The sequence below is a fragment of the Phalaenopsis equestris genome, unplaced genomic scaffold, assembly GCF_001263595.1.
Source record: "Phalaenopsis equestris unplaced genomic scaffold, ASM126359v1 Scaffold000058, whole genome shotgun sequence".
Taxonomy (NCBI): Eukaryota; Viridiplantae; Streptophyta; class Magnoliopsida; order Asparagales; family Orchidaceae; genus Phalaenopsis; species Phalaenopsis equestris.
In genome coordinates, this window is record NW_018164500.1 from 420,226 (window position 1) to 428,635 (window position 8,410).

Genomic DNA, 8,410 nt, shown 5'->3' on the forward strand with positions numbered 1-8,410 from the left:
CATGTTGGTCATTGGAGCGAGTATGAATGACATCCGTTGACTGCGGGGGTCGGAGTCGGAAGCTGCATGAGCTGATGACCACGTAGGTCATAGTTGACACATTGACCGTAGTGGTGAGCTCTTATCTCACAGACAGGAGAGGATTATTAGATTTTCCAAGTTACGATGTTGACTGACGGTGTCAAATTGGTGGTGGTTGGCAGAAGACTGTCGGTGATGGTCGGCGGTGATGCTAGACTTCAACTCCTTCTCAAAGTCTCGAGTTCTCTCCCAAGGCTTACGCCCTCTTTTCATGAGAGGGATGTGGCTATATTTATAGTATTCTGGATGCAATTAATGCGGGATTATGTACCATTTTGATCGGACGATCCGAAGATCTTCCCTTGATCATACGGTGTTTAATGGATATTTGAGTGTCTTAATGACATCAGAATTGAGTGATCTTGGGCCCATTTGATTTGTCTTGTTGAGACGCTCGATTTGAGTATAAAATTAACATATTTGACAACAATTGGATTTTTCAAATGTGTCTAGAAATCTTCTAATTGTGGTTCAATGACTGGAACTGAGCTTGATTTGACTCGAATTAGAATAACTTTGATATCATTAGACTCATCTCACTGAGCTGGTCAGTTTGACTATAATTTTTTTGAAATCGGAGCTTTGGATGACTTTTTATCAGGAATTGAACGTTTCTTGTTCAAAATATCGTCTCGAGATTCGTGTCATGCATTGAGATTCATGCCAATTGATGAAAATTTTTTGGTGGCGTATCACTTTGTTTCGCAAAGAGTAGCACCCCCACCTCCTTTTTATCGTGAAACCGAGAGGTCTCATTGGGTCTTTGACATTTTACTTCCTTTGCTCGAGCAGCAGGTTCCAATGTCTAGGAAGATAGGAAGAAAGGTATGACACGACTCTCATTCTGATTTAGCACGACCTTTTTTGTGTTCTTTTTCAGGCTTCCATGGGATAGAGGAAGAGAAGCGCAAGCAGTAGTTTCTTGCGGTAGAGGAAGAAGAAAGAAGAAGAAGATTGTTCTCCCTTGGATTCTTCTTGGTGGCTTGCGGCAGAAGAAAAATTAGGTTTACTTATCTTATAACTTTATCTTCTTCGGTGTATCTCAGTATATAGAAAGAAGAAGAGAGAGCAAAAAAGTGAGAAATCCTTCTTATAAGTCGAGACAATCGACTGGTGATATTTCTCAAATAGTAAAATCCTCTGCAACTCCGTAAACACAGATAATTTGCCGAACCACGTAAATCTGTGTGCTCCTGTGCAGATAATTTGCCGAACCACGTAAATCTGTGTGTTCCTGTGCGTTACTTTTTTCTGGTGTGAATTTTCTCGTTCTATTTTTCACTTCATAACTTTTTTCTGGTGTGAATTTTCTCATTCTATTTTTTACTTCATCTCATATTCGATCGTTCTAGTTTATTCTATTTTATTCTATTTTTTATACTGCAACAAGTGTATTTTAATTCTTGAGGCGGACCTTAAAATAGCCATAAAATGAACATAATATTATATAACAATTAAATATTAGATAAAATAGTATTTAAAATTTTTAAAATTCATATTTTATCACGAAAATTTAATAAAATTCAATGCCTTCCGCCTCCATTATTGTGGTCATGCTTAGACTGTAGCATGAGAATAAAAGGGATGGCAGCAGATTCGAAGTTTGTGGTATCGCTCTCGCTTGCGCTTCTCCACCTCCTTTGGTGCGCCACAACCGCCACTTCAAGGGGATAAAGGCGCAGAATCATTTACCATCTCAAAACTCAAGTCATTTCCTAGGCACATCATTATGCTTTATGAAGTACACAATCAATTAAAGTGACACAATGAAAAAATTATAAACCACAATATTTTTTTTAAAACATTTATATCACTTAAATATTTGATAGGCGTGCCAATAAAATTTACAGTAATACACAAACAAATTTTTTTATGTATCATCAAAAAATTGAGTTAGAATATATGACCAAAGTTAAATTAGAATGATTTTATTATTATAAATTTTATAATGAGATGATCGAATGCAATCTATATTTTAATTAATTAATCATTTAATATGTGTATACATCATGAACACGTCAACAAAGATAATGAGGAGATTCAACAAACTATGAGAAAGAAATGTACAAATATGGAGGGCCTATTGGAGGAAGACCGAAGGACCCACTCACTTGACTAGATGTAATCTCTTGAATCAACGCAACCCGACTTAAGGGAAGAATTCCATATTTTCAGCAATCTCATGAGCGCCCTTGAGATTCCTCATAAGGAGCCAAGAATTAGTAATAACGTAACCCACAAACATCATGAATTGAAAAACCTCATCGTCAATGAATGAGCCATCTATCGAATTACGATAATTCACCCTTTGCCTGATAGCAAAGTCTCTTTCTCCTGACATGAGCTCCTCATCCGTGGATCAACGATCGATAACCAAACTAAAATAACCAATCGATGAAGCCAAGTCAATCGAGCTGTTTTTGTCGACCCGAAGGCCATCAAAGGCCAACCCGTAAAACCAATTCAACATAATCAGAAAAACACACATTGCTGAATCAAGGCTCATCGAGTTTAGTTGAACGAGTCAGAGAGTAGTTGAGTCATAAGCCCATACAAGTAAAATACCTAAAATATCCTCTAATGCTCCCCATTAAAGCAATGGAAAATATGTAACTTTACATATTGTATCCCATTCTCTATAAATAAAAGAATCATCTTATGAGAAATTTCTAATTGAAAAAAACTGATTACTCTTCGTTACTAGTGATGTGTGCTAGAAAATATGGGGCGGTAGAGTAATGAATTATTGTCTTAGCGTTGCACGAGGATTCAACATACACTTAGGTGAAAGGGAAACAACATGTGATGACACAAGAAGTTCTTACGTGGAAAACCCGTAAAGGGAAAAAACAACGGGACCTGACCCAGTTATAAAAATCTATTATAGGTTGATGATTACAAAATCTCCTTGTCCCACCGACGAAAAATGATTACTAGATTTTCCAAGTTATAACGTCGACTGACGGCGTCTGGTCAGCAATGATCGACGAATGTCGACGGTGATCGGCGGTGGTCGACGACAGTCGATGACGGTCGGCGAAGGTCAGCAGTGATAGGTCGCCATTCTGTGGTGGTTGACGGAGGTCGGCGGTGGTCGCCGGTGGTCGCCGACGATCGACGATGACAAGGATGATGTTGGGCATGCGCTTTTTCTCAAGTCTCTTCTTTCATGTGAGGGGTGAGACTCTATTCTGAGTGCAATTAATGCAGAAATATGAACCATTTTAATTGGACGGTTCAGAGAGCTTCCCTCGATCAGATGACGTTTGATGGATATTTAATTGCCTTAACAATGTTGGAATTGAGCAATCTTAAGCTCGTTGGATTCGACTTGTCGAGACACTTGATTCGACTATAAGCTCGCTAGATTCGACATCTGTTTGACTTTCCAAATGTGTTCAGAAATCCTTCAAGAATGGTTTAATGATATGATCTGGGCTTGATCTGACTTGGATTAGAATAGTTTTGTTATCATTGAGTCAGCCTCATTGAGTCGGTCAGTTTGACCATAAGTTTACTGAAATTGGAGCTCTAAATGACTCTTAATTGAAGTTTGATTATTTCTTGCTCAAAATATTATATCGAGATTCGTGATGGATGATGAAAATTTATTAGTGGCGTATCAACTATGCATCTCTCTCAGTATCTCTCTCACCTCGTATTTTTATTTTACGTTCTATTCCTTTACGTGTGACTCACAGTCAGATCATGTTTTGATATTATTTGTCTTCAAATCAATCAATTTGATTTGTTTAAATTATATTTTGATTAAAATTTAAAAAAATATTCTGGCCCAAACTCCCTCAAAATCTTTAGTTAATTTCAAATTAAATTGAATTAATTTGTACAGGATTGTTCTCAGTAGAACTCTCTCTATTCTAATTATTGTGTCCTATATTGGGGCTTTTCAGTTCACTCTTGACAATCTGAAAGCCCATTATTTTATCCTCACGAAAGAGAGACCGAGTGATTGTATAGGGTTGTTTAGCTGGATGCAACTAAAATATAAAATAAATAAATGTAATTGTTGAGAAATTTAGGGCGAAGAAAAATAATAATAGACACAAATCCAGAAGAACACAGAGGTTTAACAAGGTTCGGCAAAGATGCCTACGTCCTCGAGAACAGAGCGGCGAATATCATTATTTAAGAAGAGTCTAGTATATACCCATAGAGTTACACATCATATTTATAGATAAAACCCACAGATAAAATTATTAACACGCCCTCGCTCCCCCCAACCCACTAAATTCCAAGAGACACCCTTCTTCATTCCAGGAGACACACCTCTTCAATTCTAAGAGACTCCAAGTTCTGGTACATGAGCCATACCTATAATTATTTTTTTTATTTAAGAATATGTGTTTAAATGTAAATAAGATATAATTTAAAAAACTTTTTTAATTGATGCAAATTTCGAAAGCATAAATCAGTCTCTCTCTTTGTAGTCTAACATTTTCTATAGGTACATTGAAGCCCCCTCATATCTATTGAACTTGGGGGTTAAAAGTTCAATTTTGTTCCTCCATTGTTTCTTTCTGTGGATTGAAATAACTTTGATTTTTCTCCTCGACCGCACTTTCTTACGGCAATAACCAGGGATTCTATTTAGATAGCTAGGAAGGTTGATACTCTCTAATGCCCTCTAACGAATGTTAACGCCTGGTGGCTGCTAAAATTTTGAGTGGTTTGGACTTGTAAATCATTAAAATCTTGATTCTTTTATCATATAAAATAATGATAATAAAAAGTAAAATATTTGAATTTTAAATATTTTAAAATTCGAGCTTTTAAAATTTAGGCTCTTTGGGTTTAAAATATTGGGGACCGGTATGTTGAATATTTAGTCTCTTAGGGTTTAAAAAAAAAAATTATTAAAATATAAAATTTTAAGGCTTAAAACATTAAAATTTATGCTTATAAATATGAAAATACTTTAAAATTGAGTTTTCTTTTTTGACTTATGCTACTAGGGGATGTAAAATAATTCAAATATGAAAGCTTTTAAGAATTTAAGATCTCGCTACCAGATTCACAATATCCTGCTTGCCAACAAAAGACAATCCATTTAAAGCTTAAAATCATAATACTTCTTCAAATATTCTAAGTTCTAATTAATAACAAATGTTCGAACATAAACTTTAAGAATAGTTCTTAAAGTCAAATACAAGTTTTGGTATTTATGCTAGTGTTTTTAAGACATATAGGTAACAATTTGAATACTCGCAAGCTATAAATAGTTTAAGATATTCACGAGTTAACTATACATAATTTCAAAGCCTTCCATAATCGAATTAAAAAAAAAAATATTAAAAACCCGCATGAACACCATTTTATTATTATTATTTAATTTGATTTCGGTTCAATCTAGTTTACAGCAACATAAATTGACTATAATATTAATGTCTTATCCTTGATGCAAATTGGCAAACCGACCAAGCTCTCTTTGTTTTCCTAATTATATTCAAAACCAGTTTAATTAACCGGCCTAATGAATGACAACAACACACAACTCATCCTAATTAATTTAATTAAAAAGCTTGAAAGTGATTTAAGTAAAGCACGCAGTTCGTAATTAAAGCAATGTTTATCTTATAAATAATTGAATTATTGTTTTACTTTTTGCACTTTCATTATATTTACGCCGACCGCTGTACGGGCCCAGACTCGAGCGAACTGAATGAAGCGAGGATTACTTTCTAATTGGAAGCTATGAAGCCTAAAAGTTTTAGATGAAATCAGTCATCTTAATTAACTAAACTTATTCACTAATCAGGTTATAATAGTAAGTAGTATGTGACGAAGTTCGCCTACTTTGGTTGCGAACATGCAGTTGAATATTATTCAAATGTGGAATATACTTGACAAAGCAGATCTCTGTAAATAATGAGAGAATAATAGTAAAAAAATCATAAAAAGTTAACTTAGTGAATTTCGATTGGTTATTCATATATTATGCTAATATAGATATATATATATATATATATCTGTGTGTGTGTGTGTGTGTAAAATTCATTATAATTAAATTTTAATTACAATATTCGAAAGTAAAATTTTCTTCTAAAATAATTATTATGCATATTTTAGGATATTATTCTATGAACTAAAAAATCCCTATTTACAAATTTGATGTAGTGATGGCATGGACTTTGTCCTTTTGATCCTATATATTATTAAATTAGCACTCATCTTGATTATTCAGAAGCTAAAATATTTTGCATTAAAATTGTTTTCTCTCTAGCTTTGTGCCATCTATCTCAGAGTCACTCAAAATGAGTTTTTTTAGCTATTTGCATTTGATAAATTTAAGGTCTATTTGATTGGTATCAAAGTTAAGAGATGCAGAGTATTTTATGATCAAATACCTTGTAAATGAGAATGATGTTAAGCCTCATTTGATCAGCGGTCTGCAGCAGCTCCACTGTTTCGCTCCGTTGCAGCTCTGTTTGCCCCGTTTCAGTTGCGTTGCGTTCCTAATAGATAGAACTACAAAATAAGCATAAAAACATCATTTACTTAAAGTGTAATTTTATTCAAAAATATGTTAGAAATGTAAATGAGATTAAGCATGAAATGACATCGAAATGTGCCACTCCAATTCTTATACCTGAAACCAAAATTATATAAAATACATTCTCTTAAAGTGCAATATCATTGAAAATCACCAAATATAGGCATTAAAAACATATGAAAAATTGAACCTTTTTTTGGCGTATCAACATAGGATGAGCCAGTTGTTATAATAGAACCATTTAATCTTTCACTTATCATAAAAGTACGTCCTTTGAAATACACTTCTGCAGATAAAAAAAGAATTTCAAAATTAGATAAAAGAGCTATTAAACCTTAAACTTATAGAGGCTAGTATTAGCCCACATAGTATTTCAACCTTGCTTGTAAGAAATCATGCTAAGCAAATTGGAGGAAAAGCAAGATTAGTAATAAATTATAACGAATTGAGAGATAATACTAAATTTGATGGATATTTCGTACCAAATAAAGAAATATTAATAAATCATATTAAAACAATCAAATGGTTCTCCAAATTAGATTTTAACTCCATATTTTGACAGATAATAATGCACCCAAATAGTAGAGAATTTACTGTCTTTAGTACTCCATAAGGATATTACCAACGGAATGTTATGTCCTGCAGGTTAAAAAATACCTTACAAATATTTCATGATGAATGTATACTATTTTTAATGAATTATCAAACTATTTCCTTATATATGTAGATGATATCCTAATTTTTAGTCAAATCATAACCAAGCATTTAAAACATTTAACCTTGTTTTCACAAAAAGCTAAAAAACATAGAATTGCATTAAGTAAGAAGAAAGTATTTAACTAGCACTATTAAATTCTCAGGACTTATCATAGATAAGGGTTCAATTGAACTACAAGAACCTTTTTTAACAAAAATTAATCATTGTAAACAGATAAACAATCAAAACCATTCCTTATAATTAAAAAAATAAGTCATAGGAATTCAAGGTAGTTCGTCTAACATGACAAATTCCTCACTTTATCTTTAGGCTCATACACAATCATGTTGTGTGACATAAGTCCTAACTCATTTTAGGCTCTGAGGTTATCTTTCGGTATGACGTAAACCCTCCTATCTTTCTAGGTTTTTTTATGATTATGATCATGTAAATGTAAGCCCAAAAAAATAAAACAGGCATGATGAAACAACAAAAAACATTTTCTTAAAATTGAAGCCAAATAGTAAGATAGCTTGAGAAGTCACAGAGGTTCCCCTCGGATCAGTGACAACTCCTACCTTCCATTCTTTTGGATTCCTGAAAATAACTGTTCCTACTTGATCCATTCCTTTTAGTTTTCCATGTCCAACCTTGAAACTCTAAAAATTTGAAATTCTTGAAGGCAAAATCACTAATCTGAATCTAGAGTATTCTTAAGCGACTTCGGTCACTTAAGATGTAATTAACTACAGGGGATTGCCTCTATAGGGAACTTTAGAACCTAGCTTAATATAAACCATATTTAATCTTTTATATTAAATAGAAGAACTTGTTGGTCAACATAAACAGTTTCGCAGACCAAAACGTATGTCATAAATTTTATAGTTTATTTAATCAATTCTCGCTACCAAGTAATGTGTCTATTTCCTGTGATTGGTACGTCACTTGCAGTGTTACACTCATTTATTTAAACTATTGCATATATGAGATCGGTCCGGTCTTGTATTTTCAAAAATAAAAATATTATTTTATTTTTTCAAAATTAAAATATTACTTTTCTAAAATCATATATATATATATACATATATATATATATATATATATATGTATATATATTAAAT